The following is a 22,797-nucleotide window of genomic DNA, read 5'->3' as shown; positions in this document are numbered from 1 at the left end:
TCCAATTCCGACGAATATTCAGCCTACTGCCAACCCATTGCATAATTCACCAGTTCAAGTCCGATCACTGAAGTTAAGCTGCATCGGGCGTGGTTAGTACTTGCATGGGAGACCGGCTGGGAATAACACGTGCAGTAGGCTCATCAACATTTTCATTCCACATTACATACTAACTTTTTCCAATGATTGTTTGCCTAGACGAAGCATTAAATGACATACAATTCGGACGAATATTCAGCCTACTGCCAAACCATTGCAGAATACACCAGTTCTCGTCCGATCACTGAAGTTAAGCTGCATCTGGCGTGGTTAGTACTTGCATGGGAGACCGGCTGGGAATACCACTTGCAGTAGGCTTATCAACATTTTTTATTCCACATTACATACTTTCTTTTTCCTATGATTTTTTGCCTAGCCGTAGCATTAAATGACAATCCAATTCCGACGATTATTCAGCCTACTGCTAAACCATTGCAGAATACACCAGTTCTCGTCCGATCACTGAAGTTAAGCTGTATCGGGCGTGGTTAGTACTTGCATGGGAGACCGGCTGGGAATACCACTTGCAGTAGGCTTATCAACATTTTTATTCCACCGTACATACAATCTTTTTCCCGGGATTTGTTGCCTAGCCGAAGTATTAAATTACATCCAATTCTGACGAATATTCAGCCTACTGCCAAACCATTGTAGAATACGCCAGTTCTCGTCCGATCACAGAAGTTAAGCTGCATCAGGGGTGGTTAGTACTTGCACGGGAGACCGGCTGGGAAAACCACGTTCAGTCGGCTCATCAACATTTTTATTCCACATTACATACTAACTTTTTCCCAAGATTTTTTGCCTAGACGAAGCATTAAATGACATACAATTCGGACAAATATTCACCCTACAGCCAAACCATTGCAGAATACACCAGTTCTCGTCCGATCACTGAAGTTAAGCTGCATCGGGCGTGGTTAGTACTTGCATGGGAGACCGGCTGGGAATACCACTTGCAGTAGGCTTATCAACATTTTTATTCCACCGTACATACCAACATTTTCACGGGATTTTTTGCCTAGCCGAAGCGTTAAACGACATCCAATTCTGACGAATACTCAGCCTACTGCCAAACCATTGCAGAACACACCAGTTCTCGTCCGATCACTGAAGTTAAACTGCATCGGACGTGGTAAGTACTTGAATGGGAGACCGGCTGGGAATGCCATGTGCAGTAGGCTCATCAACATTTTTATTCCACATTACATACTTACTTTTTCCTATGATTTTTTGCCTAGCCGTAGCATTAAATGACATCCAATTCTGACGAATATTCAGCCTACTACCAAACCATTGCAGATTACACCAGTTCTCGTCCGATCACTGAAGTTAAGCTTCATCGGGCGTGGTTTGTACTTGCATGGGAGACTGGCTGGGAACACCACGTGCAGTAGGCTTATGAACATTTTTATTGCAGAATACACCAGTTCTCGTCCGATCATTGAAGTTAAGCTGCATCGGGCGTGGTTAGTACTTGCATGGGAGACCGGCTGGGAATACCATGTGCAATAGGCTTCTCAACATTTTTATTCCATCGTACATACCAACTTTTTCCCGGGATGTTTTTCCTTACCGAAGCGTTAAACGACATGCAATTCTGACGAATATTCAGCCTACTGTCAAACCATTGCAGAACACACCAGTTCTTGTCCGATCACTGAAGTTAAGCTGTATCGGGCGTGGTTAGTACTTGCATGGGAGACCGGATGGGAATACCACGTGCAGTAGGCTCATCAACATTTTTATTCCACATTACATACTAACGTTTACCCATGATTTTTTGCCTAGCCGTAGCATTAAAAGACATCCAATTCCGACGAATATTCAGCCTACTGCAAAACCATTGCAGAATACACCAGTTCTCGTTGGATCACTGAAGTTAAGCTGCATTGGGCGTGGTTAGTACTAGCATGGGAGACCGGCTGGGAATACCACGTGCAGTAGGCTCATCAACATTTTTATTCCACATTACATACTAACTTTTTCCTATGATTTTTTGCCTAGCCGTAGCATTAAATGACATCCAATTCCGACAAATATTCAGCCTACTGCCAAACCAATGCTGAATACAACAGTTCTCGTCCGATCACTGAAGTTAAGCTGCATTGGGCGTGGTTAGTACTTGCATGGGAGACCGGCTGGGAATACTACGTGCAGTAGGCGGATGAACATTTTTATTGCAGAATACACCAGTTCTCGTCCGATCACTGAAGTTAAGCTGCATCGGGCGTGGTTAGTACTTGCATGGGAGTCTGGCTGGGAATACCACGTGTATTATGCTCATCAACATTTTTATTCCACCGTACATACTAACTTTTTTACGGGATTTTTTGCCTAGCCGTAGGATTAAATGACATCCAATTCCGACGAATATTCAGCCTACTGCCAAACCATTGCAGAATACACCAGTTCTCGTCCGATCACTGAAGTTAAGCTGCATCGGGCGTTTTTAGTACTTGCCTGGGAGACCGGCTGGGAATACCACGTGCAGTAGGCTCATCAACATTTTTATTCCACATTACATACTAACTTTTTCCATGATTTTTTGCCTAGACGAAGCATTAAATGACATACAATTCGGTCAAATATTCAGCCTACTGCCAAACCATTGCAGAATACACCAGTTTTTGTCCGGTCACTGAAGTTAAGTTGCATTGGCCGTGGTTAGTACTTGCATGGGAGACAGGCTGGGAATAACACGTTCATTAGGCTCATCAACATTTTTATTTAACCGTACATACTAACGTTTTCCCGGGATTTTTTGCTTATTCGAAGTATTAAATTACATCCAATTCCGACGAATATTCAGCCTACTGTCAAACCATTGCAGAACACACCTGTTTTCGTCCGATCTCTGAAGTTAAGCTGCATCGGGCGTGGTTAGTACTTGCATGGGAGACCGGCTGAGAAGACCACGTGCAGTAGGCTCATCAACATTTTTATTCCACCGTACATACTAAGTTTGTCCCGGGATTTTTTGCCTTGCCGTAGTATTAAATGACATCCAATTCCGACGAATATTCAGCCTAATGCAAAACCATTGCAGAATACACCAGTTCTCGTCCGATCACTGAAGTTAATCTGCATCGGGCATGGTTAGTACTTGCATGGGAGACCGGCTGGGAATACCATCTGCAGTAGGCTTATCAATATTTTTATTCCACCGTACATACTAACTTTTTCCCGGGATTTGTTGCCTAGCCGAAGTATTAAATTACATCCAACTCCGACGAATATTCAGCCTACTGCCAAACCAATGCAGAATACACCAGTTCTCGGCCGATCACTGAAGTTAATCTGCATTGGGCATGGTTAGTACTTACATGCGAGACCGGCTGGGAATACCGCGAGTAGTAGGCGTATCAACATTTTTATTCCACCGTACATACAATCTTTTTCCCGGGATTTGTTGCCTAGCCGAAGAATTAAATTACATGCAATTCCGACGAATATTCAGTCTACTGCCAAACCATTGTAGAATACGCCAGTTCTCGTCCGATCACAGAAGTTAAGCTGCATCGGGCGTGGTTAGTACTTGCACGGGAGACCGGCTGGGAAAACCACGTTCAGTCGGCTCATCAACATTTTTATTCCACATTACATACTAACTTTTTCCCATGATTTGTTGCCTAGACGAAGCATTAAATGACATAAAATTCGGACGAATATTCATCCCACAGCCGAACCATTGCAGAATACACCAGTTCTCGTCTGATCACTGAAGTTAAGCTGCATCGGGCGTGGATAGTACTTGCATGGGAGACTGGCTGGGAATACCACGTGCATTAGGCTCATCAACATTTTTATTCCACCGTACATACTATCTTTTTCCCCGTGATATTTTGCCTAGCCGAAGCATTAATTGAAATCCAATTCTGACAAATATTCAGCCTACTGCCAAACCATTGCAGAATACACCAGTTCTCGTCCGATCACTGAAGTTAAGGCGCATCGGGCGTGGTTAGTTCTTGCACGGGAGACCGGCTGGGAAAACCACGTTCAGTCGGCTCATGAACATTTTTATTCCACATTGCTTACTAACTTTTTCCCATCATTTTTTGCCTAGACGAAGCATTAAATGACATACAATTCGGACGAATATTCAACCTACTGCCAAACCATTGCAGAATACACCAGTTCTTGTCCGATCACTGAAGTTAAGTTGCATTGGGCGTGGTTAGTACTTGCATGGGAGACAGGCTGGGAATAACACGTGCATTAGGCTCATCAACATTTTTATTCCACCGTACATACTAACGTTTTCCCGGGATTTTTTGCCTATCCGAAGTATTAAATTACATCCAATTCCGACGAATATTCAGCCTACTGTCAAACCATTGCAGAACACACCTGTTCTCGTCCGATCTCTGAAGTTAAGCTGCATCGGGCGTGGTTAGTACTTGCATGGGAGACCGGCTGAGAAGACCACGTGCAGTAGGCTCATCAACATTTTTATTCCACTGTACATACTAAGTTTGTCCCGGGATTTTTTGCCTTGCCGAAGTATTAAATTACATCCAATTCCGAGAAATATTCAGCCTACTGCCAAACCATTGCAGAGTACACCTGTTCGCGTCCGTTCACTGAAGTTAAGCTGCATCGGGCGTGGTTAGTACTTGCATGGGAGACCTGCTGGGAATGCCACATGCAATAGGCTTATCAACATTTTTATTCCACCGTACATACTAAGTTTGTCCCGGGATTTTTTGCCTTGCCGTAGTATTAAATGACATCCAATTCCGACGAATATTCAGCCTAATGCAAAACCATTGCAGAATACACCAGTTCTCGTCCGATCACTGAAGTTAATCTGCATCGGGCATGGTTAGTACTTGCATGGGAGACCGGCTGGGAATACCATCTGCAGTAGGCTTATCAATATTTTTATTCCACCGTACATACTAACTTTTTCCCGGGATTTGTTGCCTAGCCGAAGTATTAAATTACATCCAACTCCGACGAATATTCAGCCTACTGCCAAACCAATGCAGAATACACCAGTTCTCGGCCGATCACTGAAGTTAATCTGCATTGGGCATGGTTAGTACTTACATGCGAGACCGGCTGGGAATACCGCGAGTAGTAGGCGTATCAACATTTTTATTCCACCGTACATACAATCTTTTTCCCGGGATTTGTTGCCTAGCCGAAGAATTAAATTACATGCAATTCCGACGAATATTCAGTCTACTGCCAAACCATTGTAGAATACGCCAGTTCTCGTCCGATCACAGAAGTTAAGCTGCATCGGGCGTGGTTAGTACTTGCACGGGAGACCGGCTGGGAAAACCACGTTCAGTCGGCTCATCAACATTTTTATTCCACATTACATACTAACATTTTCCCATGATTTGTTGCCTAGACGAAGCATTAAATGACATAAAATTCGGACGAATATTCATCCCACAGCCGAACCATTGCAGAATACACCAGTTCTCGTCTGATCACTGAAGTTAAGCTGCATCGGGCGTGGATAGTACTTGCATGGGAGACTGGCTGGGAATACCACGTGCATTAGGCTCATCAACATTTTTATTCCACCGTACATACTATCTTTTTCCCCGTGATATTTTGCCTAGCCGAAGCATTAATTGAAATCCAATTCTGACAAATATTCAGCCTACTGCCAAACCATTGCAGAATACACCAGTTCTCGTCCGATCACTGAAGTTAAGGCGCATCGGGCGTGGTTAGTTCTTGCACGGGAGACCGGCTGGGAAAACCACGTTCAGTCGGCTCATGAACATTTTTATTCCACATTGCTTACTAACTTTTTCCCATCATTTTTTGCCTAGACGAAGCATTAAATGACATACAATTCGGACGAATATTCAACCTACTGCCAAACCATTGCAGAATACACCAGTTCTTGTCCGATCACTGAAGTTAAGTTGCATTGGGCGTGGTTAGTACTTGCATGGGAGACAGGCTGGGAATAACACGTGCATTAGGCTCATCAACATTTTTATTCCACCGTACATACTAACGTTTTCCCGGGATTTTTTGCCTATCCGAAGTATTAAATTACATCCAATTCCGACGAATATTCAGCCTACTGTCAAACCATTGCAGAACACACCTGTTCTCGTCCGATCTCTGAAGTTAAGCTGCATCGGGCGTGGTTAGTACTTGCATGGGAGACCGGCTGAGAAGACCACGTGCAGTAGGCTCATCAACATTTTTATTCCACTGTACATACTAAGTTTGTCCCGGGATTTTTTGCCTTGCCGAAGTATTAAATTACATCCAATTCCGAGAAATATTCAGCCTACTGCCAAACCATTGCAGAGTACACCTGTTCGCGTCCGTTCACTGAAGTTAAGCTGCATCGGGCGTGGTTAGTACTTGCATGGGAGACCTGCTGGGAATGCCACATGCAATAGGCTTATCAACATTTTTATTCCACCGTACATACTATCTTTTTCTCTTGATTAATTGCCTAGCCGAAACATTAATTGAAATCCAATTCCGACGAATATTTAGCCTACAGCCAAAACATTGCAGAATACACCAGTTCTCGTCCGATCACTGAAGTTAAGCTGCATCGGGCGTGGTTAGTACTTGCATGGGAGACTGGCTGGGAATACCACGTGCATTAGGCTGATCAATATTTTTCTTCCACCTTACATACTGACGTTTTCCCGGGATTTTTTGCCTAGCCGAAGTATTAAATTACATCCAATTCCGACGAATATTCAGCCTACTGCCAAACCATTGCAGAATACACCAGTTCTCGTCCGATCTCTGAAGTTAATCTGCATCGGGCGTGGTTAATACTTGCATGGGAGACCGGCTGGGAATACCACTTGTAGTAGGCTTATCAACATTTTTATTGCACCGTACATGCCAAATTATTCCCGGGATTGTTTGCCTAGCCGAAGCGTTAAACGACATGCAATTCTGACGAATATTCAGCCTACTGTCAAACCATTGCAGAACACACCAGTTCTCGTTCGATCACTGAATTTAAGCTGCATCTGGCGTGGTTAGTACTTGCATAGAAGACCGGCTGAGAATACCATGTGCAGTAAGATCATCAACATTTTTATTCCACATTACATACTAACTTTTACCCATGATTTTTTGCCTAGCCGTAGGATTAAATGACATACAATTCCGACGAATATTCAGCCTACTGCCAAACCTTTGCAGAATACACCAGTTCTCGTCCGATCACTGAAGTTAAGCTGCATCGGGCGTTTTTAGTATTTTCCTGGGAGACCGGCTGGGAATACCACGTGCAGTAGGCTGATGAACATTTTTATTGCAGAATACACCAGTTCTCGTCCGATCACTGAAGTTAAGCTGCATCGGGCGTGGTTAGTACTTGCATGGGAGACCGGCTGGGAATACCACGTGCAGTATGCTCATCAACATTTTTATTCCACCGTACATACTAAGTTTGTCCCGGGATTTTTTGCCTTGCCGAAGTATTAAATTACATCCAATTCCTAGGAATATTCAGCCTACTGCCAAACCATTGCAGAGTACACCAGTTAGCATCCGATCACTGAAGTTAAGCTGTATCGGGCGTGGTTAGTACTTGCATGGGAGACTGGCTGGGAATACCACGTGCAGTAGGCTCATCAACATTTTTATTCCACATTACATACTAACTTTTACCTATGATTTTTTGCCTAGCCGTAGTATTAAATGACATCCAATTCCGACGAATATTCAGCCTACTGCAAAACCATTGCAGAATACACCATTTCTCGTCCGATCACTGAAGTTAATCTGCATCGGGCATGGTTAGTACTTGCATGGGAGACCGGCTGAGAAGACCACGTGCAGTATGCTCATCAACATTTTTATTCCACATTACATACTAACATTTACCCATGATTTTTTGCCTAGCCGTAGCAGTAAACGACATCCAATTCCGACGAATATTCAGCCTACGGCCAAACCATTGCAGAATACACCAGTTCTCATGCAATCACTGAATTTAAGCTGCATCGTGCGTGGTTAGTACTTGCATGGGAGACCGGCTGGGAATACCACGTGCAGTAGGTTCATCAACATTTTTATTCCACCGTACATACTAAGTTTGTCCCGGGATTTTTTGCCTAGCCGAAGTATTAAATTACATCCAATTCCGAGGAATATTCAGCCTACTGCCAAACCATTGCAGAGTACACCAGTTCGCGTCCGGTCACTGAAGTTAAGCTACATCGGGCGTGGTTAGTACTTGCATGGGTGACCTGCTGGGAATGCCACATGCAATAGGCTTATCAACATTTTTATTCCACCGTACATACAATCTTTTTCCCTTGATTATTTGCCTAGCCGAAACATTAATTGAAATCCAATTCCGATGAATATTCAGCCTACTGCCAAACCATTGCTGAATACACCAGTTCTCGTCCGATCACTGAAGTTAAGTAGCATCGGGCATGGTTAGGACTTGCATGGGAGACCGGCTGGCAATACCACGTGCAGTAGGCCCATCAATATTTTTATTCCACATTACATTCTAATTTTTTCCCATGATTTTTTGCCCAGACGAATCATTAAATGACATACAATTCGGACGAATATTCAGCCTTCTGCCAAACCATTGCAGAATACACCAGTTATCATCCGACCACTGAAGTTAAGCTGCATCGGGTGTGTTTAGTACTTGCATGGGAGACCGGCTGGGAATACCATGTGCAGTAAGCTCATCAACATTTTTATTCCACGTTACATACTAACTTTTGCCCATTATTTTTTGCCTAGCCGTAGGATTAAATGACATCCAATTCCGACGAATATTCAGCTTACTGCCAAACCATTGCAGAATACACCAGTTCTCGTCCGATCACTGAAGTTAAGCTGCATCGGGCGTTTTTAGTACTTGCCTGGGAGACCGGCTGGGAATACCACGTGCAGTAGGCTCATCAACATTTTTATTCCACATTACATACTAACTTTTTCCCATGATTTTTTGCCTAGACGAAGCATTAAATGACATACAATTCGGTCGAATATTCAGCCTACTGCCAAACCATTGCAGAATACACCAGTTCTTGTCCGGTCACTGAAGTTAAGTTGCATTGGCCGTGGTTAGTACTTGCATGGGAGACAGGCTGGGAATAACACGTTCATTAGGCTCATCAACATTTTTATTCCACCGTACATACTAACGATTTCCCGGGATTTTTTGCCTATTCGAAGTATTAAATTACATCCAATTCCGACGAATATTCAGCCTACTGTCATACCATTGCAGAACACACCTGTTCTCGTCCGATCTCTGAAGTTAAGCTGCATCGGGCGTGGTTAGTACTTGCATGGGAGACCGGCCGAGAAGACCACGTGCAGTAGGCTCATCAACATTTTTATTCCACCGTACATACTAAGTTTGTCCCGGGATTTTTTGCCTTGCCGAAGTATTAAATTACATCCAATTCCTAGGAATATTCAGCCTACTGCCAAACCATTGCAGAGTACACCAGTTAGCGTCCGATCACTGAAGTTAAGCTGTATCGGGCGTGGTTAGTACTTGCATGGGAGACTGGCTGGGAATACCACGTGCAGTAGGCTCATCAACATTTTTATTCCACATTACATACTAACTTTTACCTATGATTTTTTGCCTAGCCGTAGTATTAAATGACATCCAATTCCGACGAATATTCAGCCTACTGCAAAACCATTGCAGAATACACCATTTCTCGTCCGATCACTGAAGTTAATCTGCATCGGGCATGGTTAGTACTTGCATGGGAGACCGGCTGAGAAGACCACGTGCAGTATGCTCATCAACATTTTTATTCCACATTACATACTAACATTTACCCATGATTTTTTGCCTAGCCGTAGCAGTAAACGACATCCAATTCCGACGAATATTCAGCCTACGGCCAAACCATTGCAGAATACACCAGTTCTCATGCAATCACTGAATTTAAGCTGCATCGTGCGTGGTTAGTACTTGCATGGGAGACCGGCTGGGAATACCACGTGCAGTAGGTTCATCAACATTTTTATTCCACCGTACATACTAAGTTTGTCCCGGGATTTTTTGCCTAGCCGAAGTATTAAATTACATCCAATTCCGAGGAATATTCAGCCTACTGCCAAACCATTGCAGAGTACACCAGTTCGCGTCCGGTCACTGAAGTTAAGCTACATCGGGCGTGGTTAGTACTTGCATGGGTGACCTGCTGGGAATGCCACATGCAATAGGCGTATCAACATTTTTATTCCACCGTACATACAATCTTTTTCCCTTGATTATTTGCCTAGCCGAAACATTAATTGAAATCCAATTCCGATGAATATTCAGCCTACTGCCAAACCATTGCTGAATACACCAGTTCTCGTCCGATCACTGAAGTTAAGCAGCATTGGGCATGGTTAGGACTTGCACGGGAGACTGGCTGGCAATACCACGTGCAGTAGGCCCATCAACATTTTTATTCCACATTACATTCTAATTTTTTCCCATGATTTTTTGCCCAGACGAAGCATTAAATGACATACAATTCGGACGAATATTCAGCCTACTGCCAAACCATTGCAGAATACACCAGTTATCATCCGACCACTGAAGTTAAGCTGCATCGGGTGTGTTTAGTACTTACATGGGAGACCGGCTGGGAATACCATGTGCAGTAAGCTCATCATCATTTTTATTCCACATTACATACTAACTTTTACCCATTATTTTTTGCCTAGCCGTAGGATTAAATGACATCCAATTGCGACGAATATTCAGCCTACTGCCAAACCATTGCAGAATACACCAGTTCTCGTCTGATCACTGAAGTTAAGCTGCATCGGGCGTTTTTAGTACTTGCACGGGAGACCGGCTGGGAATACCACGTGCAGTAGGCTCATCAACATTTTTATTCCACATTACATACTAACTTTTTCCCATGATTTTTTGCCTAGACGAAGCATTAAATGACATACAATTCGGTCGAATATTCAGCCTACTGCCAAACCATTGCAGAATACACCAGTTCTTGTCCGGTCACTGAAGTTAAGTTGCATTGGCCGTGGTTAGTACTTGCATGGGAGACAGGCTGGGAATAACACGTTCATTAGGCTCATCAACATTTTTATTCCACCGTACATACTAACGTTTTCCCGGGATTTTTCGCCTATTCGAAGTATTAAATTACATCCAATTCCGACGAATATTCAGCCTACTGTCAAACCATTGCAGAACACACCTGTTCTCGTCCGATCTCTGAAGTTAAGCTGCATCGGGCGTGGTTAGTACTTGCATGGGAGACCGGTCGAGAAGACCACGTGCAGTAGGCTCATCAACATTTTTATTCCACCGTACATACTAAGTTTGTCCCGGGATTTTTTGCCTTGCCGAAGTATTAAATTACATCCAATTCCTAGGAATATTCAGCCTACTGCCAAACCATTGCAGAGTACACCAGTTAGCGTCCGATCACTGAAGTTAAGCTGTATCGGCCGTGGTTAGTACTTGCATGGGAGACCGGCTGGGAATACCACGTGCAGTAGGCTCATCAACACTTTTATTCCACATTACATACTAACTTTTACCTATGATTTTTTGCCTAGCCGTAGTATTAAATGACATCCAATTCCGACGAATATTCAGCCTACTGCAAAACCATTGCAGAATACACCAGTTCTCGTCCGATCACTGAAGTAAATCTGCATAGGGCATGGTTAGTACTTGCATGGGAGACCGGCTGGGAATACCATCTGCAGTAGGCTTATCAATATTTTTATTCCACCGTACATACTAACTTTTTTCCCGGGATTTGTTGCCTAGCCGAAGAATTAAATTACATCCAATTCCGACGAATATTCAGTCTACTGCCAAACCATTGTAGAATACGCCAGTTCTCGTCCGATCACAGAAGTTAAGCTGCATCGGGCATGGTTAGTACTTGCACGGGAGACCGGCTGGGAAAACCACGTTCAGTCGGCTCATCAACATTTTTATTCCACAATACATACTAACTTTTTCCCATGATTTTTTGCCTAGACGAAGCATTAAATGACATACAATTCGGACGAATATTCAGCCTACAGCCGAACCATTGCAGAATACACCAGTTCTCGTCTGATCACTGAAGTTAAGCTGCATCGGGCGTGGTTAGTACTTGCATGGGAGACTGGCTGGGAATACCGCGTGCATTAGGCTCATCAACATTTTTATTCCACCGTACATACTATCTTTTTCCCCGTGATATTTTGCCTAGCCGAAGCATTAATTGAAATCCAATTCTGACAAACATTCAGCCTACTGCCAAACCATTGCAGAATACACCAGTTCTCGTCCGATCACTGAAGTTAAGGCGCATCGGGCGTGGTTAGTTCTTGCACGGGAGACCGGCTGGGAAAACCACGTTCAGTCGGCTAATGAACATTTTTATTCCACATTGCATACTAACTTTTTCCCATCATTTTTTGCCTAGACGAAGCATTAAATGACATACAATTCGGACGAATATTCAGCCTACAGCCAAACCATTGCAGAATACACCAGTTCTCGTCCGATCACTGAAGTTAAGCTGCATCAGGCGTGGTTAGTACTTGCATGGGAGACCGGCTGGGAATACCACGTGCATTAGGCTCATCAACATTTTTATTCCACCGTACATACTAACGTTTTCCCGGGTTTTTTTGCCTAGCCGAAGTATTAAATTACATCCAATTCCGACGAATATTCATCCTACTGCCAAACCATTGCTGAATACACCAGTTCTCGTCCGATCTCTGAAGTTAATCTGCATCGGGCGTGGTTAATACTTGCATGGGAGACCGCCTGGGAATACCACTTGTAGTAGGCTTATCAACATTTTTATTCCACCGTACATGCCAAATTATTCCCGGGATTGTTTGCCTAGCCGAAGCGTTAAACGACATGCAATTCTGACGAATATTCAGCCTACTGTCAAACCATTGCACAACACACCAGTTCTCGTTCGATCACTGAATTTAAGCTGCATATGGCGTGGTTAGTACTTGCATGGGAGACCGGCTGAGAATACCACGTGCAGTAAGCTCATCAACATTTTTATTCCACATTACATACTAACTTTTACCCATTATTTTTTGCCTAGCCGTAGGATTAAATGACATCCAATTCCGACGAACATTCAGCCTACTGTCAAACCATTGCAGAACACACCAGTTCTCGTTCGATCACTGAATTTAAGCTGCATCTGGCGTGGTTAGTACTTGCATAGAAGACCGGCTGAGAATACCACGTGCAGTAAGCTCATCAACATTTTTATTCCACATTACATACTAACTTTTACCCATGATTTTTTGCCTAGCCGTAGGATTAAATGACATACAATTCCGACGAATATTCAGCCTACTGCCAAACCATTGCAGAATACACCAGTTCTCGTCCGATCACTGAAGTTAAGCTGCATCGGGCGTTTTTAGTACTTGCCTTGGAGACCGGCTGGGAATACCACGTGCAGTAGGCTCATCAACATTTTTATTCCACATTACATACTAACTTTTCCCATGATTTTTTGCCTAGACGAAGCATAAATGACATACAATTCGGACGAATATTCAGCCTACTGCCAAACTATTGCAGAATACACCAGTTCTTGTCCGAACACTGAAGTTAAGCTGCATCGGACGAGGTTAGTACTTGCATGGGAGACCGGCTGAGAAGACCACGTGCAGTATGCTCATCAACATTTTTATTCCACATTACATACTGACATTTACCCATGATTTTTTGCCTAGCCGTAGCAGTAAACGACATCCAATTCCGACGAATATTCAGCCTACGGCCAAACCATTGCAGAATACACCAGTTCTCGTCCGATCACTGAAGTTAAGCTGAATCGGGCGTGGTTAGTACTTGCATGGAAGACCGGCCGGGAATACCACGTGCAGTAGGCTTATCAACATTTTTATTCCACCGTACATATCAAATTATTCCCGGGATTTTTTGCCTAGCCAAAGCGTTAAACCACAGGCAATTATGACGAATATTCAGCCTACTGTCAAACCATTGCAGAACACACCAGTTCTCGTGCAATCACTGAATTTAAGCTGCATCGTGCGTGGTTAGTACTTGCATGGGAGACCGGCTGGGAATACCATCTGCAGTAGGCTTATCAATATTTTTATTCCACCGTACATACTAACTTTGTCCCGGGATTTTTTGCCTAGCCGAAGTATTAAATTACATCCAATTCCGAGGAATATTCAGCCTACTGCCAGACCATTGCAGAGTACACCAGTTCGCGTCCGATCACTGAAGTTAAGCTACATCGGGCGTGGTTAGTAATTGCATGGGAGACCTGCTGGGAATGCCACATGCAATAGGCTTATCAACATTTTTATTCCACCGTACATACAATCTTTTTCCCATCATTTTTTGCCTAGACAAAGCATTAAATGACATACAATTCGGACGAATATTCAGCCTACTGCCAAACCATTGCTGAATACACCAGTTCTCGTCCGATCTCTGAAGTTAATCTGCATCGGGCGTGGTTAATACTTGCATGGGAGACCGCCTGGGAATACCACTTGTAGTAGGCTTATCAACATTTTTATTCCACCGTACATGCCAAATTATTCCCGGGATTGTTTGCCTAGCCGAAGCGTTAAACGACATGCAATTCTGACGAATATTCAGCCTACTGCCAAACCATTGCAGAATACACCAGTTTTCGTTCGATCACTGAATTTAAGCTGCATATGTCATGGTTAGTACTTGCATGGGAGACCGGCTGAGAATACCACGTGCAGTAAGCTCATCAACATTTTTATTCCACATTACATACTAACTTTTACCCATTATTTTTTGCCTAGCCGTAGGATTAAATGACATCCAATTCCGACGAATATTCAGCCTACTGCCAAACCATTGCAGAATACACCAGTTCTCGTCCGATCACTGAAGTTAAGCTGCATCGGGCGTGGTTAGTACTTGCATGGGAGACTGGCTGGGAATAACACGTGCATTAGGCTCATCAACATTTTTATTCCACCGTACATACTAACGTTTTCCCGGGATTTTTTGCCTATCCGAAGTATAAAATTACATCCAATTCCGAAGAATATTCAGCCTACTGTCAAACCATTGCAGAACACACCTGTTCTCGTCCGATCTCTGAAGTTAAGCTGCATCGGGCGTGGTTAGTACTTGCATGGGAGACCGGCTGAGAAGACCACGTGCAGTAGGCTCATCAACATTTTTATTCCACTGTACATACTAAGTTTGTCCCGGGATTTTTTGCCTTGCCAAAGTATTACATTACATCCAATTCCGAAGAATATTCAGCCTACTGCCAAACCATTGCAGAGTACACCAGTTCGCGTCCGATCACTGAAGTTAAGCTGCATCGGGCGTGGTTAGTACTTGCATGGGACACCTGCTGGGAATGCCACGTGCAATAGGCTTATCAACATTTTTATTCCACCGAACATACTATCTTTTTCCCTTGATTATTTGCCTAGCCGAAACATTAATTGAAATCCAATTCGGACGAATATTCAGCCTACTGCCAAACCATTGCAGAATACACCAGTTCTCGTCCGATCTCTGAAGTTAAGCTGCATCGGGCGTGGATAGTACTTGCATGGGAGACCGGCTGAGAAGACCACGTGCAGTAGGCTCATCAACATTTTTATTCCACATTACATACTAACTTTTACCCATGATTTTTTGCCTAGCCGTAGCGTTAAACCACAGACATTTCTGACGAATATTCAGCCTACTTTCAAACCATTGCAGAACACACCAGTTCTCGTCCAATCACTGAATTTAAGCTGCATCATGCGTGGTTAGTACTTGCATGGGAGACCGGCTGGGAATACCACGTGCAGTAGGCTCATCAACATTTTTATTCCACCGTACATACTAAGTTTGTCCCGGGATTTTTTGCCTAGCCGAAGTATTAAATTACATCCAATTCCGAGGAATATTCAGCCTACTGCCTAACCATTGCAGAGTACACCTGTTCGCGTCCGATCACTGAAGTTAAGCTGCATCGGGCGTGGTTAGTACTTGCATGGGAGACCTGCTGGGAATGCCACATGCAATAGGCTTATCAACATTTTTATTCCACCGTACATACTATCTTTTTCCCTTGATTATTTGCCTAGCCGAAACATTAATTGAAATCCAATTCCGACGAATATTTAGCCTACAGCCAAACCATTGCAGAATACACCAGTTCTCGTCCGATCACTGAAGTTAAGCTGCATTGGGCGTGGTTAGTACTTGCATGGGAGACCGGCTGGGAATACCACGTGCAGTAAGCTCATCAACATTTTTATTCCACATTACATACTAACTTTTACCCATGATTTTTTGCCTAGCCGTGGGATTAAATGACATACAATTCCGACGAATATTCAGCCTACTGCCAAACCATTGCAGAATACACCAGTTCTCGTCCGATCACTGAAGTTAAGGCGCATCGGGCGTGGTTAGTTCTTGCACGGGAGACCGGCTGGGAAAACCAAGTTCAGTCGGCTCATCAACATTTTTATTCCACATTACATACTAACTTTTTCCCATGATTTTTTGCCTAGACGAAGCATTAAATGACATACAATTCGGACGAATATTCAGCCTACATTCAAACCATTGCAGAATACACCAGTTCTCGTCTGATCACTGAAGTTAAGCTGCATCGGGCGTGGTTAGTACTTTCATGGGAGACCGGCTGGGAATACCACGTGCATTAGGCTGATCAACATTTTTATTCCACCTTACATACTAACGTTTTCCCGGGATTTTTTGCCTAGCCGAAGTATTAAATTACATCCAATTCCGACGAATATTCAGCCTACATTCAAACCATTGCAGAATACACCAGTTCTCGTCCGATCTCTGAAGTTAATCTGCATCGGGCGTGGTTAATACTTGCATGGGAGACTGGCTGAGAATACCACTTGTAGTAGGCTTATCAACATTTTTATTCCACCGTAAATGCCAAATTATTCCCGGGATTGTTTGCCAAGCCGAAGCGTTAAACGACATGCAATTCTGACGAATATTCAGCCCACTGTCAAACCATTGCAGAACACACCAGTTCTCGTTCGATAACTGAATTTAAGCTGCATCTGGCGTGGTTAGTACTTGCATAGAAGACCGGCTGAGAATACCACGTGCAGTAAGCTCATCAACATTTTTATTCCACATTACATACTAACTTTTACCCATGATTTTTTGCCTAGCCGTAGGATTAAATGACATCCAATTCCGACGAATATTCAGCCTACTGCAAAACCATTGCAGAATACACCAGTTCTCGTCCGATCACTGAAGTTAAGCTGCATCGGGCGTTTTTAGTACTTGCCTGGGAGACCGGCTGGGAATACCACGTGCAGTAGGCTGATGAACATTTTTATTGCAGAATACACCAGTTCTCGTCCGATCACTGAAGTTAAGCTGCATCGGGCGTGGTTAGTAGTTGCATGGGAGACAGGCTGGGAATAACACGTGCATTAGGCTCATCAACATTTTATTCCACCGGACATACTAACGTTTTCCCGGGATTTTTTGCCAATCCGAAGTATTAAATTACGTCCAATTCCAACGAATATTCAGCCTACTGCCAAACCATTGCAGAATACGCCAGTTCTCGTCCGATCTCCGAAGTTAAGCTGCATCGGGCGTGGTTAGTACTTACATGGGAGACCGGCTGAGAAGACCACGTGCAGTATGCACATCAACATTTTTATTCCACATTACATACTAACTTTTACCCATGATTTTTTGCCTAGCCGTAGCAGTAAACGACATCCAATTCCGACGAATATTCAGCCTACTGTCAAACCATTGCAGAATACACCAGTTCTCGTCCGATCTCTGAAGTTAATCTGCATCGGGCGTGGTTAATACTTGCATGGGAGACTGGCTGAGAATACCACTTGTAGTAGGCTTATCAACATTTTTATTCCACCGTAAATGCCAAATTATTCCCGGGATTGTTTGCCAAGCCGAAGCGTTAAACGACATGCAATTCTGACGAATATTCAGCCCACTGTCAAACCATTGCAGAACACACCAGTTCTCGTTCGATAACTGAATTTAAGCTGCATCTGGCGTGGTTAGTACTTGCATAGAAGACCGGCTGAGAATACCACGTGCAGTAAGCTCATCAACATTTTTATTCCACATTACATACTAACTTTTACCCATGATTTTTTGCCTAGCCGTAGGATTAAATGACATCCAATTCCGACGAATATTCAGCCTACTGCAAAACCATTGCAGAATACACCAGTTCTCGTCCGATCACTGAAGTTAAGCTGCATCGGGCGTTTTTAGTACTTGCCTGGGAGACCGGCTGGGAATACCACGTGCAGTAGGCTGATGAACATTTTTATTGCAGAATACACCAGTTCTCGTCCGATCACTGAAGTTAAGCTGCATCGGGCGTGGTTAGTACTTGCATGGGAGACAGGCTGGGAATAACACGTGCATTAGGCTCATCAACATTTTATTCCACCGGACATACTAACGTTTTCCCGGGATTTTTTGCCAATCCGAAGTATTAAATTACGTCCAATTCCAACGAATATTCAGCCTACTGCCAAACCATTGCAGAATACGCCAGTTCTCGTCCGATCTCCGAAGTTAAGCTGCATCGGGCGTGGTTAGTACTTACATGGGAGACCGGCTGAGAAGACCACGTGCAGTATGCACATCAACATTTTTATTCCACATTACATACTAACTTTTACCCATGATTTTTTGCCTAGCCGTAGCAGTAAACGACATCCAATTCCGACGAATATTCAGCCTACGGCCAAACCATTGCAGAATACACCAGTTCTCGTCCGATCACTGAAGTTAAGCTGAATCGGGCGTGGTTAGTACTTGCATGGGAGACCGGCTGGGAATACCACGTGCAGTAGGCTTATCAACATTTTTATTCCACCGTACATACCAAATTTTTCCCGGGATTTTTTGCCTAGCCAAAGCGTTAAACCACAGGCAATTCTGACGAATATTCAGCCTACTGTCAAACCATTGCGGAACACACCAGTTCTCGTCCAATCACTGAATTTAAGCTGCATCGTGCGTGGTTAGTACTTGCATGGGAGACCGGCTGGGAATACCACGTGCAGTAGGTTCATCAACATTTTTATTCCACCGTACATACTAAGTTTGTTCCGGGATTTTTTGCCTAGCCGAAGTATTAAATTACATCCAATTCCGAGGAATATTCAGCCTACTGCCAAACCATTGCAGAATACACCAGTTCTCGTCCGATCACTGAAGTTAAGCCGCATTGGGCATGGTTAGGACTTGCACGGGAGACCGGCTGGGAATACCACGTGCAGTAGGCCCATCAACATTTTTATTCCACATTACATACTAACTTTTTCCTATGATTTTTTGCCTAACCGTAGCATTAAATGGCATCCAATTGTGACGAATATTCATCCTACTGCCAAACCATTGTAGAATACACCTGTTCACGTCCGATCACAGAAGTTAAGCTGCATCGGGCGTGGTTAGTACTTGCATGGGAGACCTGCTGGGAATACCACGAGCAGTAGGCTTATCAACATTTTTATTCCACCGTACATACAAACTTTTTCCCGGGATTTTTTGCCTAGACGAAGTATTAAATTACATCCAATTCCGACGAATATTCAGCCTACTGTCAAACCATTGCAGAACACACCTGTTCTTGTCCGATATCTGAAGTTAAGCTGCATCGGGCGTGGTTAGTGCTTGCATGGGAGACTGGCTGGGAATACCACGTGCAGTAGACTCATCAACATTTTTATTCCACATTACATACTAACTTTTTCCTATGATTTTTTGCCTAACCGTACCATTAAATTGCATCCAATTGCGACAAATATTCAGCATACTGCCAAACCAATGCAGAATACACCAGTTCTCGTCCGATCACTGAAGTTAATCTGCATCGGGCATGGTTAGTACTTGCATGGGAGACAGGCTGAGAATACCACCTGTAGTAGGCTTATCAACATTGTTATTCCACCGTACATACTAACTTTTTCCCGGGATTTGTTGCCTAGCCGAAGTATTAAATTACATCCAACTCCGACAATTATTCAGCCTACTGCCAAACCAATGCAGAATACACCAGTTCTCGTCCGATCACTGAAGTTAATCTGCATCGGGCATGGTTAGTACTTACATGGGAGACCGGCTGGGAATACTACGAGCAGTAGGCTTATCAACATTTTTATTCCACCGTACATACAAACTTTTTCCCGAGATTTGTTGCCTAGCCGAAGTATTAAATTACATCCAATTCCGACGAATATTCATCCTACTGCCAAACCATTGTAGAATACACCAGTTCTCGTCCGATCACTGAAGTTAAGCTGCATCGAGCATGGTTAGTACTTGCATGGGAGACCGGCTGAGAAGACCACGATCAGTAGGCTTATCAACATTTTTATTCCACCGTACATACAAAGTTTTTCCCGGGATTTGTTGCCTAGCCGAAGTATTAAATTACATCCAATTCCTACGAATATTCATCCTACTGCCAAACCATTGTAGAATACACCAGTTCACGTCCGATCACAGAAGTTAAGCTGCATCGGGCGTGGTTAGTACTTGCATGGGAGACCTGATGGGAATACCACGAGCAGTAGGCTTATCAACATTTTTATTCCACCGTACATACAAACTTTTTCCCGGGATTTGTTGCCTAGCCGAAGTATTAAATTACATCCAATTCCGACGAATATTCAGCCTACTGCCAAACCATTGCAGAATACACCAGTTCTCGTCCGATCACAGAAGCTAAGCTGCATCGGGCGTGGTTAGTACTTGCATGGGAGACCTGCTGGGAATACCACATGCAGTAGGCTTATCAACATTTTTATTCCACCGTACATACTATCTTTTTTCCCCCGTGATTTTTTTCCTAGCCGAAGCATTAATTGAAATCCAATTCCAACAAATACTCAGCCTACTGCCAAACCATTGCAGAATACACCAGTTCTCGTCCGATCACTGTAGTTAAGGCGCATCGCGCGTGGTTAGTTCTTGCACGCGAGACCGTCTGGGAATACCACGTTCAGTCGGCTCATCAACATTTTTATTCCACATTACATACTAACTTTTTCACATGATTTTTTGCCTAGACGAAGTATTAAATTACATCCAATTCCGACGAATATTCAGCCTACTGCCAAACCATTGCAGAATACACCAGTTCTCGTCCGATCTCTGAAGTTAATCTGCATCGGGCGTGTTTAATACTTGCATGGGAGACCGGCTGGGAATACCACGTGTAGTAGGCTTATCAACATTTTTATCCCACCGTACATGCAACATTTTTCCCAGGATTTTTGCCTAGCCGAAGCGTTAAACGACATGCAATTCTGACGAATATTCAGCCTACTGTCAAACCATTGCAGAACACACCAGTTCTCGTTCGATCACTGAATTTAAGCTGCATCGGCCGTGGTTAGTACTTGCATGGGAGACCGGCTGAGAATACCACGTGCAGTAGGCTCATCAACATTTTTATTCCACATTACATACTAACTTTTACCCATGATTTTTTGCCTAGCCGTAGCATTAAATGACATCCAATTCCGACGAATATTCAGCCTACTGTCAAACCATTGCAGAACTCACCTGTTCTCGTCCGATCTCTGAAGTTAAGCTGCATCGAGCATGGTTAGTACTTGCATGGGAGACCGGCTGAGAAGACCACGTGCAGTAGGCTCATCAACATTTTTATTCCACCATACATACAAGTTTTTCCCTGGATTTTTTGCCTTGCCGAAGTATTAAATTACATCCAATTCCGATGAATATACAGCCTACTGCCAAACCATTGCAGAACACACCTGTTCTCGTCCGATCACTGAAGTTAACCTGAATCGGGCGTGGTTAGTACTTGCATGGGAGACCGGCTGGGAATACCACGTGCAGTAGGCTGATGAACATTTTTATTCCACCGTACATACCAAATTTTTCCCGGGATTTTTTGCCTCGCCAAAGCGTTAAACCACAGGCAATTCTGACAAATATTCAGCCTACTGTCAAACCATAGCAGAACACACCAGTTCTCGTCCAATCACTGAATTTACGCTGCATCGTGCGTGGTTAGTACTTGCATGGGAGACCGGCTGGGAATACCACGTGCAGTAGGCTCATCAACATTTTTATTCCACCGTACATACTAAGTTTGTCTCGGGATTTTTTGCCTAGCCGAAGTATTAAATTACATCCAATTCCGAGGAATATTCAGCCTACTGCCAAACCATTGCAGAGTACACCAGTTCGCGTCCGATCACTGAAGTTAAGCTGCATCGGGCGTGATTAGTACTTGCATGGGAGACCTGCTGGGAATGCCACGTGCAATAGGCTTATCAACATTTTTATTCTACCGTACATACTATCTTTTTCCCTTGATTATTTGCCTAGCCGAAACATTAATTGAAATCCAATTCCGACGAATATTCAGCCTACTGCCAAACCATTGCAGAATACACCAGTTCTCGTCCGATCACTGAAGTTAAGCTGCATCGGGCGTGGTTAGTACTTGCATGGGAGACCGGCTGGGAATACCACGTGTATTAGGCTGATCAACATTTTTATTCCCCCTTACATACTAACGTTTTTCCGGGATTTTTTGCCTAGCCGAAGTATTAAATTACATCCAATTCTGACGAATATTCAGCCTACTGCCAAACCATTGCAGAATACACCAGTTCTCGTCCGATCTCTGAAGTTAATCTGCATCGGGCGTGGTTAATACTTGCATGGAAGACGGGCTGGGAATACCACTTGTAGTAGGCTTATCAACATTTTTATTCCACTGTACATGCCAA

The 22,797-nt window shown here is 43.7% G+C and overlaps 83 pseudogenes; all 83 read left to right on the top strand.

Moving 5' to 3' along the window:
• Positions 1–21: 21 nt before the first annotated feature.
• Positions 22–141, top strand: LOC146726686 (5S ribosomal RNA; annotated as a pseudogene).
• A 96-nt stretch (positions 142–237) lies between these two features.
• On the top strand, positions 238–357 carry LOC146726685 (5S ribosomal RNA; annotated as a pseudogene).
• A 98-nt stretch (positions 358–455) lies between these two features.
• LOC146726684 (5S ribosomal RNA) lies at positions 456–575 on the top strand (annotated as a pseudogene).
• Positions 576–887: 312 nt separating this feature from the next.
• On the top strand, positions 888–1,007 carry LOC146726683 (5S ribosomal RNA; annotated as a pseudogene).
• Positions 1,008–1,103: 96 nt separating this feature from the next.
• LOC146726682 (5S ribosomal RNA) lies at positions 1,104–1,223 on the top strand (annotated as a pseudogene).
• Positions 1,224–1,319: 96 nt separating this feature from the next.
• LOC146726681 (5S ribosomal RNA) lies at positions 1,320–1,439 on the top strand (annotated as a pseudogene).
• A 214-nt stretch (positions 1,440–1,653) lies between these two features.
• On the top strand, positions 1,654–1,773 carry LOC146726680 (5S ribosomal RNA; annotated as a pseudogene).
• Positions 1,774–1,869: 96 nt separating this feature from the next.
• LOC146726679 (5S ribosomal RNA) lies at positions 1,870–1,989 on the top strand (annotated as a pseudogene).
• A 96-nt stretch (positions 1,990–2,085) lies between these two features.
• LOC146726678 (5S ribosomal RNA) lies at positions 2,086–2,205 on the top strand (annotated as a pseudogene).
• Positions 2,206–2,419: 214 nt separating this feature from the next.
• On the top strand, positions 2,420–2,539 carry LOC146726677 (5S ribosomal RNA; annotated as a pseudogene).
• A 311-nt stretch (positions 2,540–2,850) lies between these two features.
• On the top strand, positions 2,851–2,970 carry LOC146726676 (5S ribosomal RNA; annotated as a pseudogene).
• Positions 2,971–3,066: 96 nt separating this feature from the next.
• Positions 3,067–3,186, top strand: LOC146726675 (5S ribosomal RNA; annotated as a pseudogene).
• Positions 3,187–3,498: 312 nt separating this feature from the next.
• Positions 3,499–3,618, top strand: LOC146726674 (5S ribosomal RNA; annotated as a pseudogene).
• A 96-nt stretch (positions 3,619–3,714) lies between these two features.
• On the top strand, positions 3,715–3,834 carry LOC146726673 (5S ribosomal RNA; annotated as a pseudogene).
• Positions 3,835–3,931: 97 nt separating this feature from the next.
• Positions 3,932–4,051, top strand: LOC146726672 (5S ribosomal RNA; annotated as a pseudogene).
• Positions 4,052–4,363: 312 nt separating this feature from the next.
• LOC146726671 (5S ribosomal RNA) lies at positions 4,364–4,483 on the top strand (annotated as a pseudogene).
• A 96-nt stretch (positions 4,484–4,579) lies between these two features.
• LOC146726670 (5S ribosomal RNA) lies at positions 4,580–4,699 on the top strand (annotated as a pseudogene).
• Positions 4,700–4,795: 96 nt separating this feature from the next.
• On the top strand, positions 4,796–4,915 carry LOC146726669 (5S ribosomal RNA; annotated as a pseudogene).
• Positions 4,916–5,227: 312 nt separating this feature from the next.
• On the top strand, positions 5,228–5,347 carry LOC146726668 (5S ribosomal RNA; annotated as a pseudogene).
• Positions 5,348–5,443: 96 nt separating this feature from the next.
• On the top strand, positions 5,444–5,563 carry LOC146726667 (5S ribosomal RNA; annotated as a pseudogene).
• A 97-nt stretch (positions 5,564–5,660) lies between these two features.
• On the top strand, positions 5,661–5,780 carry LOC146726666 (5S ribosomal RNA; annotated as a pseudogene).
• Positions 5,781–6,092: 312 nt separating this feature from the next.
• Positions 6,093–6,212, top strand: LOC146726665 (5S ribosomal RNA; annotated as a pseudogene).
• A 96-nt stretch (positions 6,213–6,308) lies between these two features.
• Positions 6,309–6,428, top strand: LOC146726664 (5S ribosomal RNA; annotated as a pseudogene).
• A 96-nt stretch (positions 6,429–6,524) lies between these two features.
• Positions 6,525–6,644, top strand: LOC146726663 (5S ribosomal RNA; annotated as a pseudogene).
• Positions 6,645–6,740: 96 nt separating this feature from the next.
• Positions 6,741–6,860, top strand: LOC146726662 (5S ribosomal RNA; annotated as a pseudogene).
• Positions 6,861–7,172: 312 nt separating this feature from the next.
• LOC146726661 (5S ribosomal RNA) lies at positions 7,173–7,292 on the top strand (annotated as a pseudogene).
• A 214-nt stretch (positions 7,293–7,506) lies between these two features.
• On the top strand, positions 7,507–7,626 carry LOC146726660 (5S ribosomal RNA; annotated as a pseudogene).
• A 96-nt stretch (positions 7,627–7,722) lies between these two features.
• Positions 7,723–7,842, top strand: LOC146726659 (5S ribosomal RNA; annotated as a pseudogene).
• A 96-nt stretch (positions 7,843–7,938) lies between these two features.
• Positions 7,939–8,058, top strand: LOC146726658 (5S ribosomal RNA; annotated as a pseudogene).
• A 96-nt stretch (positions 8,059–8,154) lies between these two features.
• Positions 8,155–8,274, top strand: LOC146726657 (5S ribosomal RNA; annotated as a pseudogene).
• A 96-nt stretch (positions 8,275–8,370) lies between these two features.
• Positions 8,371–8,490, top strand: LOC146726656 (5S ribosomal RNA; annotated as a pseudogene).
• A 96-nt stretch (positions 8,491–8,586) lies between these two features.
• Positions 8,587–8,706, top strand: LOC146726655 (5S ribosomal RNA; annotated as a pseudogene).
• A 96-nt stretch (positions 8,707–8,802) lies between these two features.
• LOC146726654 (5S ribosomal RNA) lies at positions 8,803–8,922 on the top strand (annotated as a pseudogene).
• A 312-nt stretch (positions 8,923–9,234) lies between these two features.
• LOC146726653 (5S ribosomal RNA) lies at positions 9,235–9,354 on the top strand (annotated as a pseudogene).
• A 96-nt stretch (positions 9,355–9,450) lies between these two features.
• LOC146726652 (5S ribosomal RNA) lies at positions 9,451–9,570 on the top strand (annotated as a pseudogene).
• A 96-nt stretch (positions 9,571–9,666) lies between these two features.
• Positions 9,667–9,786, top strand: LOC146726651 (5S ribosomal RNA; annotated as a pseudogene).
• Positions 9,787–9,882: 96 nt separating this feature from the next.
• Positions 9,883–10,002, top strand: LOC146726650 (5S ribosomal RNA; annotated as a pseudogene).
• Positions 10,003–10,098: 96 nt separating this feature from the next.
• On the top strand, positions 10,099–10,218 carry LOC146726649 (5S ribosomal RNA; annotated as a pseudogene).
• Positions 10,219–10,314: 96 nt separating this feature from the next.
• LOC146726648 (5S ribosomal RNA) lies at positions 10,315–10,434 on the top strand (annotated as a pseudogene).
• A 96-nt stretch (positions 10,435–10,530) lies between these two features.
• LOC146726647 (5S ribosomal RNA) lies at positions 10,531–10,650 on the top strand (annotated as a pseudogene).
• Positions 10,651–10,746: 96 nt separating this feature from the next.
• LOC146726646 (5S ribosomal RNA) lies at positions 10,747–10,866 on the top strand (annotated as a pseudogene).
• A 312-nt stretch (positions 10,867–11,178) lies between these two features.
• Positions 11,179–11,298, top strand: LOC146726645 (5S ribosomal RNA; annotated as a pseudogene).
• A 96-nt stretch (positions 11,299–11,394) lies between these two features.
• LOC146726644 (5S ribosomal RNA) lies at positions 11,395–11,514 on the top strand (annotated as a pseudogene).
• Positions 11,515–11,610: 96 nt separating this feature from the next.
• LOC146726643 (5S ribosomal RNA) lies at positions 11,611–11,730 on the top strand (annotated as a pseudogene).
• Positions 11,731–11,827: 97 nt separating this feature from the next.
• Positions 11,828–11,947, top strand: LOC146726642 (5S ribosomal RNA; annotated as a pseudogene).
• Positions 11,948–12,043: 96 nt separating this feature from the next.
• LOC146726641 (5S ribosomal RNA) lies at positions 12,044–12,163 on the top strand (annotated as a pseudogene).
• Positions 12,164–12,260: 97 nt separating this feature from the next.
• LOC146726640 (5S ribosomal RNA) lies at positions 12,261–12,380 on the top strand (annotated as a pseudogene).
• Positions 12,381–12,476: 96 nt separating this feature from the next.
• LOC146726639 (5S ribosomal RNA) lies at positions 12,477–12,596 on the top strand (annotated as a pseudogene).
• A 96-nt stretch (positions 12,597–12,692) lies between these two features.
• On the top strand, positions 12,693–12,812 carry LOC146726638 (5S ribosomal RNA; annotated as a pseudogene).
• A 96-nt stretch (positions 12,813–12,908) lies between these two features.
• On the top strand, positions 12,909–13,028 carry LOC146726637 (5S ribosomal RNA; annotated as a pseudogene).
• Positions 13,029–13,124: 96 nt separating this feature from the next.
• On the top strand, positions 13,125–13,244 carry LOC146726636 (5S ribosomal RNA; annotated as a pseudogene).
• A 96-nt stretch (positions 13,245–13,340) lies between these two features.
• Positions 13,341–13,460, top strand: LOC146726635 (5S ribosomal RNA; annotated as a pseudogene).
• A 94-nt stretch (positions 13,461–13,554) lies between these two features.
• On the top strand, positions 13,555–13,674 carry LOC146726634 (5S ribosomal RNA; annotated as a pseudogene).
• A 96-nt stretch (positions 13,675–13,770) lies between these two features.
• LOC146726633 (5S ribosomal RNA) lies at positions 13,771–13,890 on the top strand (annotated as a pseudogene).
• Positions 13,891–14,202: 312 nt separating this feature from the next.
• Positions 14,203–14,322, top strand: LOC146726632 (5S ribosomal RNA; annotated as a pseudogene).
• A 96-nt stretch (positions 14,323–14,418) lies between these two features.
• On the top strand, positions 14,419–14,538 carry LOC146726631 (5S ribosomal RNA; annotated as a pseudogene).
• A 312-nt stretch (positions 14,539–14,850) lies between these two features.
• On the top strand, positions 14,851–14,970 carry LOC146726630 (5S ribosomal RNA; annotated as a pseudogene).
• Positions 14,971–15,066: 96 nt separating this feature from the next.
• On the top strand, positions 15,067–15,186 carry LOC146726629 (5S ribosomal RNA; annotated as a pseudogene).
• A 96-nt stretch (positions 15,187–15,282) lies between these two features.
• On the top strand, positions 15,283–15,402 carry LOC146726628 (5S ribosomal RNA; annotated as a pseudogene).
• Positions 15,403–15,498: 96 nt separating this feature from the next.
• LOC146726627 (5S ribosomal RNA) lies at positions 15,499–15,618 on the top strand (annotated as a pseudogene).
• A 312-nt stretch (positions 15,619–15,930) lies between these two features.
• On the top strand, positions 15,931–16,050 carry LOC146726626 (5S ribosomal RNA; annotated as a pseudogene).
• Positions 16,051–16,146: 96 nt separating this feature from the next.
• On the top strand, positions 16,147–16,266 carry LOC146726625 (5S ribosomal RNA; annotated as a pseudogene).
• A 312-nt stretch (positions 16,267–16,578) lies between these two features.
• On the top strand, positions 16,579–16,698 carry LOC146726624 (5S ribosomal RNA; annotated as a pseudogene).
• A 528-nt stretch (positions 16,699–17,226) lies between these two features.
• LOC146726623 (5S ribosomal RNA) lies at positions 17,227–17,346 on the top strand (annotated as a pseudogene).
• Positions 17,347–17,559: 213 nt separating this feature from the next.
• LOC146726622 (5S ribosomal RNA) lies at positions 17,560–17,679 on the top strand (annotated as a pseudogene).
• A 96-nt stretch (positions 17,680–17,775) lies between these two features.
• Positions 17,776–17,895, top strand: LOC146726621 (5S ribosomal RNA; annotated as a pseudogene).
• Positions 17,896–18,207: 312 nt separating this feature from the next.
• LOC146726620 (5S ribosomal RNA) lies at positions 18,208–18,327 on the top strand (annotated as a pseudogene).
• Positions 18,328–18,540: 213 nt separating this feature from the next.
• Positions 18,541–18,660, top strand: LOC146726619 (5S ribosomal RNA; annotated as a pseudogene).
• Positions 18,661–18,756: 96 nt separating this feature from the next.
• Positions 18,757–18,876, top strand: LOC146726618 (5S ribosomal RNA; annotated as a pseudogene).
• Positions 18,877–18,972: 96 nt separating this feature from the next.
• On the top strand, positions 18,973–19,092 carry LOC146726617 (5S ribosomal RNA; annotated as a pseudogene).
• A 96-nt stretch (positions 19,093–19,188) lies between these two features.
• LOC146726616 (5S ribosomal RNA) lies at positions 19,189–19,308 on the top strand (annotated as a pseudogene).
• A 96-nt stretch (positions 19,309–19,404) lies between these two features.
• Positions 19,405–19,524, top strand: LOC146726615 (5S ribosomal RNA; annotated as a pseudogene).
• A 528-nt stretch (positions 19,525–20,052) lies between these two features.
• Positions 20,053–20,172, top strand: LOC146726614 (5S ribosomal RNA; annotated as a pseudogene).
• Positions 20,173–20,268: 96 nt separating this feature from the next.
• Positions 20,269–20,388, top strand: LOC146726613 (5S ribosomal RNA; annotated as a pseudogene).
• A 96-nt stretch (positions 20,389–20,484) lies between these two features.
• LOC146726612 (5S ribosomal RNA) lies at positions 20,485–20,604 on the top strand (annotated as a pseudogene).
• Positions 20,605–20,700: 96 nt separating this feature from the next.
• Positions 20,701–20,820, top strand: LOC146726611 (5S ribosomal RNA; annotated as a pseudogene).
• Positions 20,821–21,135: 315 nt separating this feature from the next.
• On the top strand, positions 21,136–21,255 carry LOC146726610 (5S ribosomal RNA; annotated as a pseudogene).
• A 95-nt stretch (positions 21,256–21,350) lies between these two features.
• LOC146726609 (5S ribosomal RNA) lies at positions 21,351–21,470 on the top strand (annotated as a pseudogene).
• A 96-nt stretch (positions 21,471–21,566) lies between these two features.
• Positions 21,567–21,686, top strand: LOC146726608 (5S ribosomal RNA; annotated as a pseudogene).
• Positions 21,687–21,781: 95 nt separating this feature from the next.
• Positions 21,782–21,901, top strand: LOC146726607 (5S ribosomal RNA; annotated as a pseudogene).
• A 96-nt stretch (positions 21,902–21,997) lies between these two features.
• On the top strand, positions 21,998–22,117 carry LOC146726606 (5S ribosomal RNA; annotated as a pseudogene).
• A 96-nt stretch (positions 22,118–22,213) lies between these two features.
• LOC146726605 (5S ribosomal RNA) lies at positions 22,214–22,333 on the top strand (annotated as a pseudogene).
• Positions 22,334–22,429: 96 nt separating this feature from the next.
• LOC146726604 (5S ribosomal RNA) lies at positions 22,430–22,549 on the top strand (annotated as a pseudogene).
• The last annotated feature ends 248 nt before the right edge of the window (positions 22,550–22,797 follow it).

This window comes from Saccoglossus kowalevskii, unplaced genomic scaffold, assembly GCF_978046115.1.
Source record: "Saccoglossus kowalevskii unplaced genomic scaffold, keSacKowa6.1 SCAFFOLD_24, whole genome shotgun sequence".
NCBI classification, from domain to species: Eukaryota; Metazoa; Hemichordata; class Enteropneusta; family Harrimaniidae; genus Saccoglossus; species Saccoglossus kowalevskii.
Note: the sequence above shows the minus strand (reverse complement) of the source record. Positions and strands in the feature narration are given on the sequence as shown.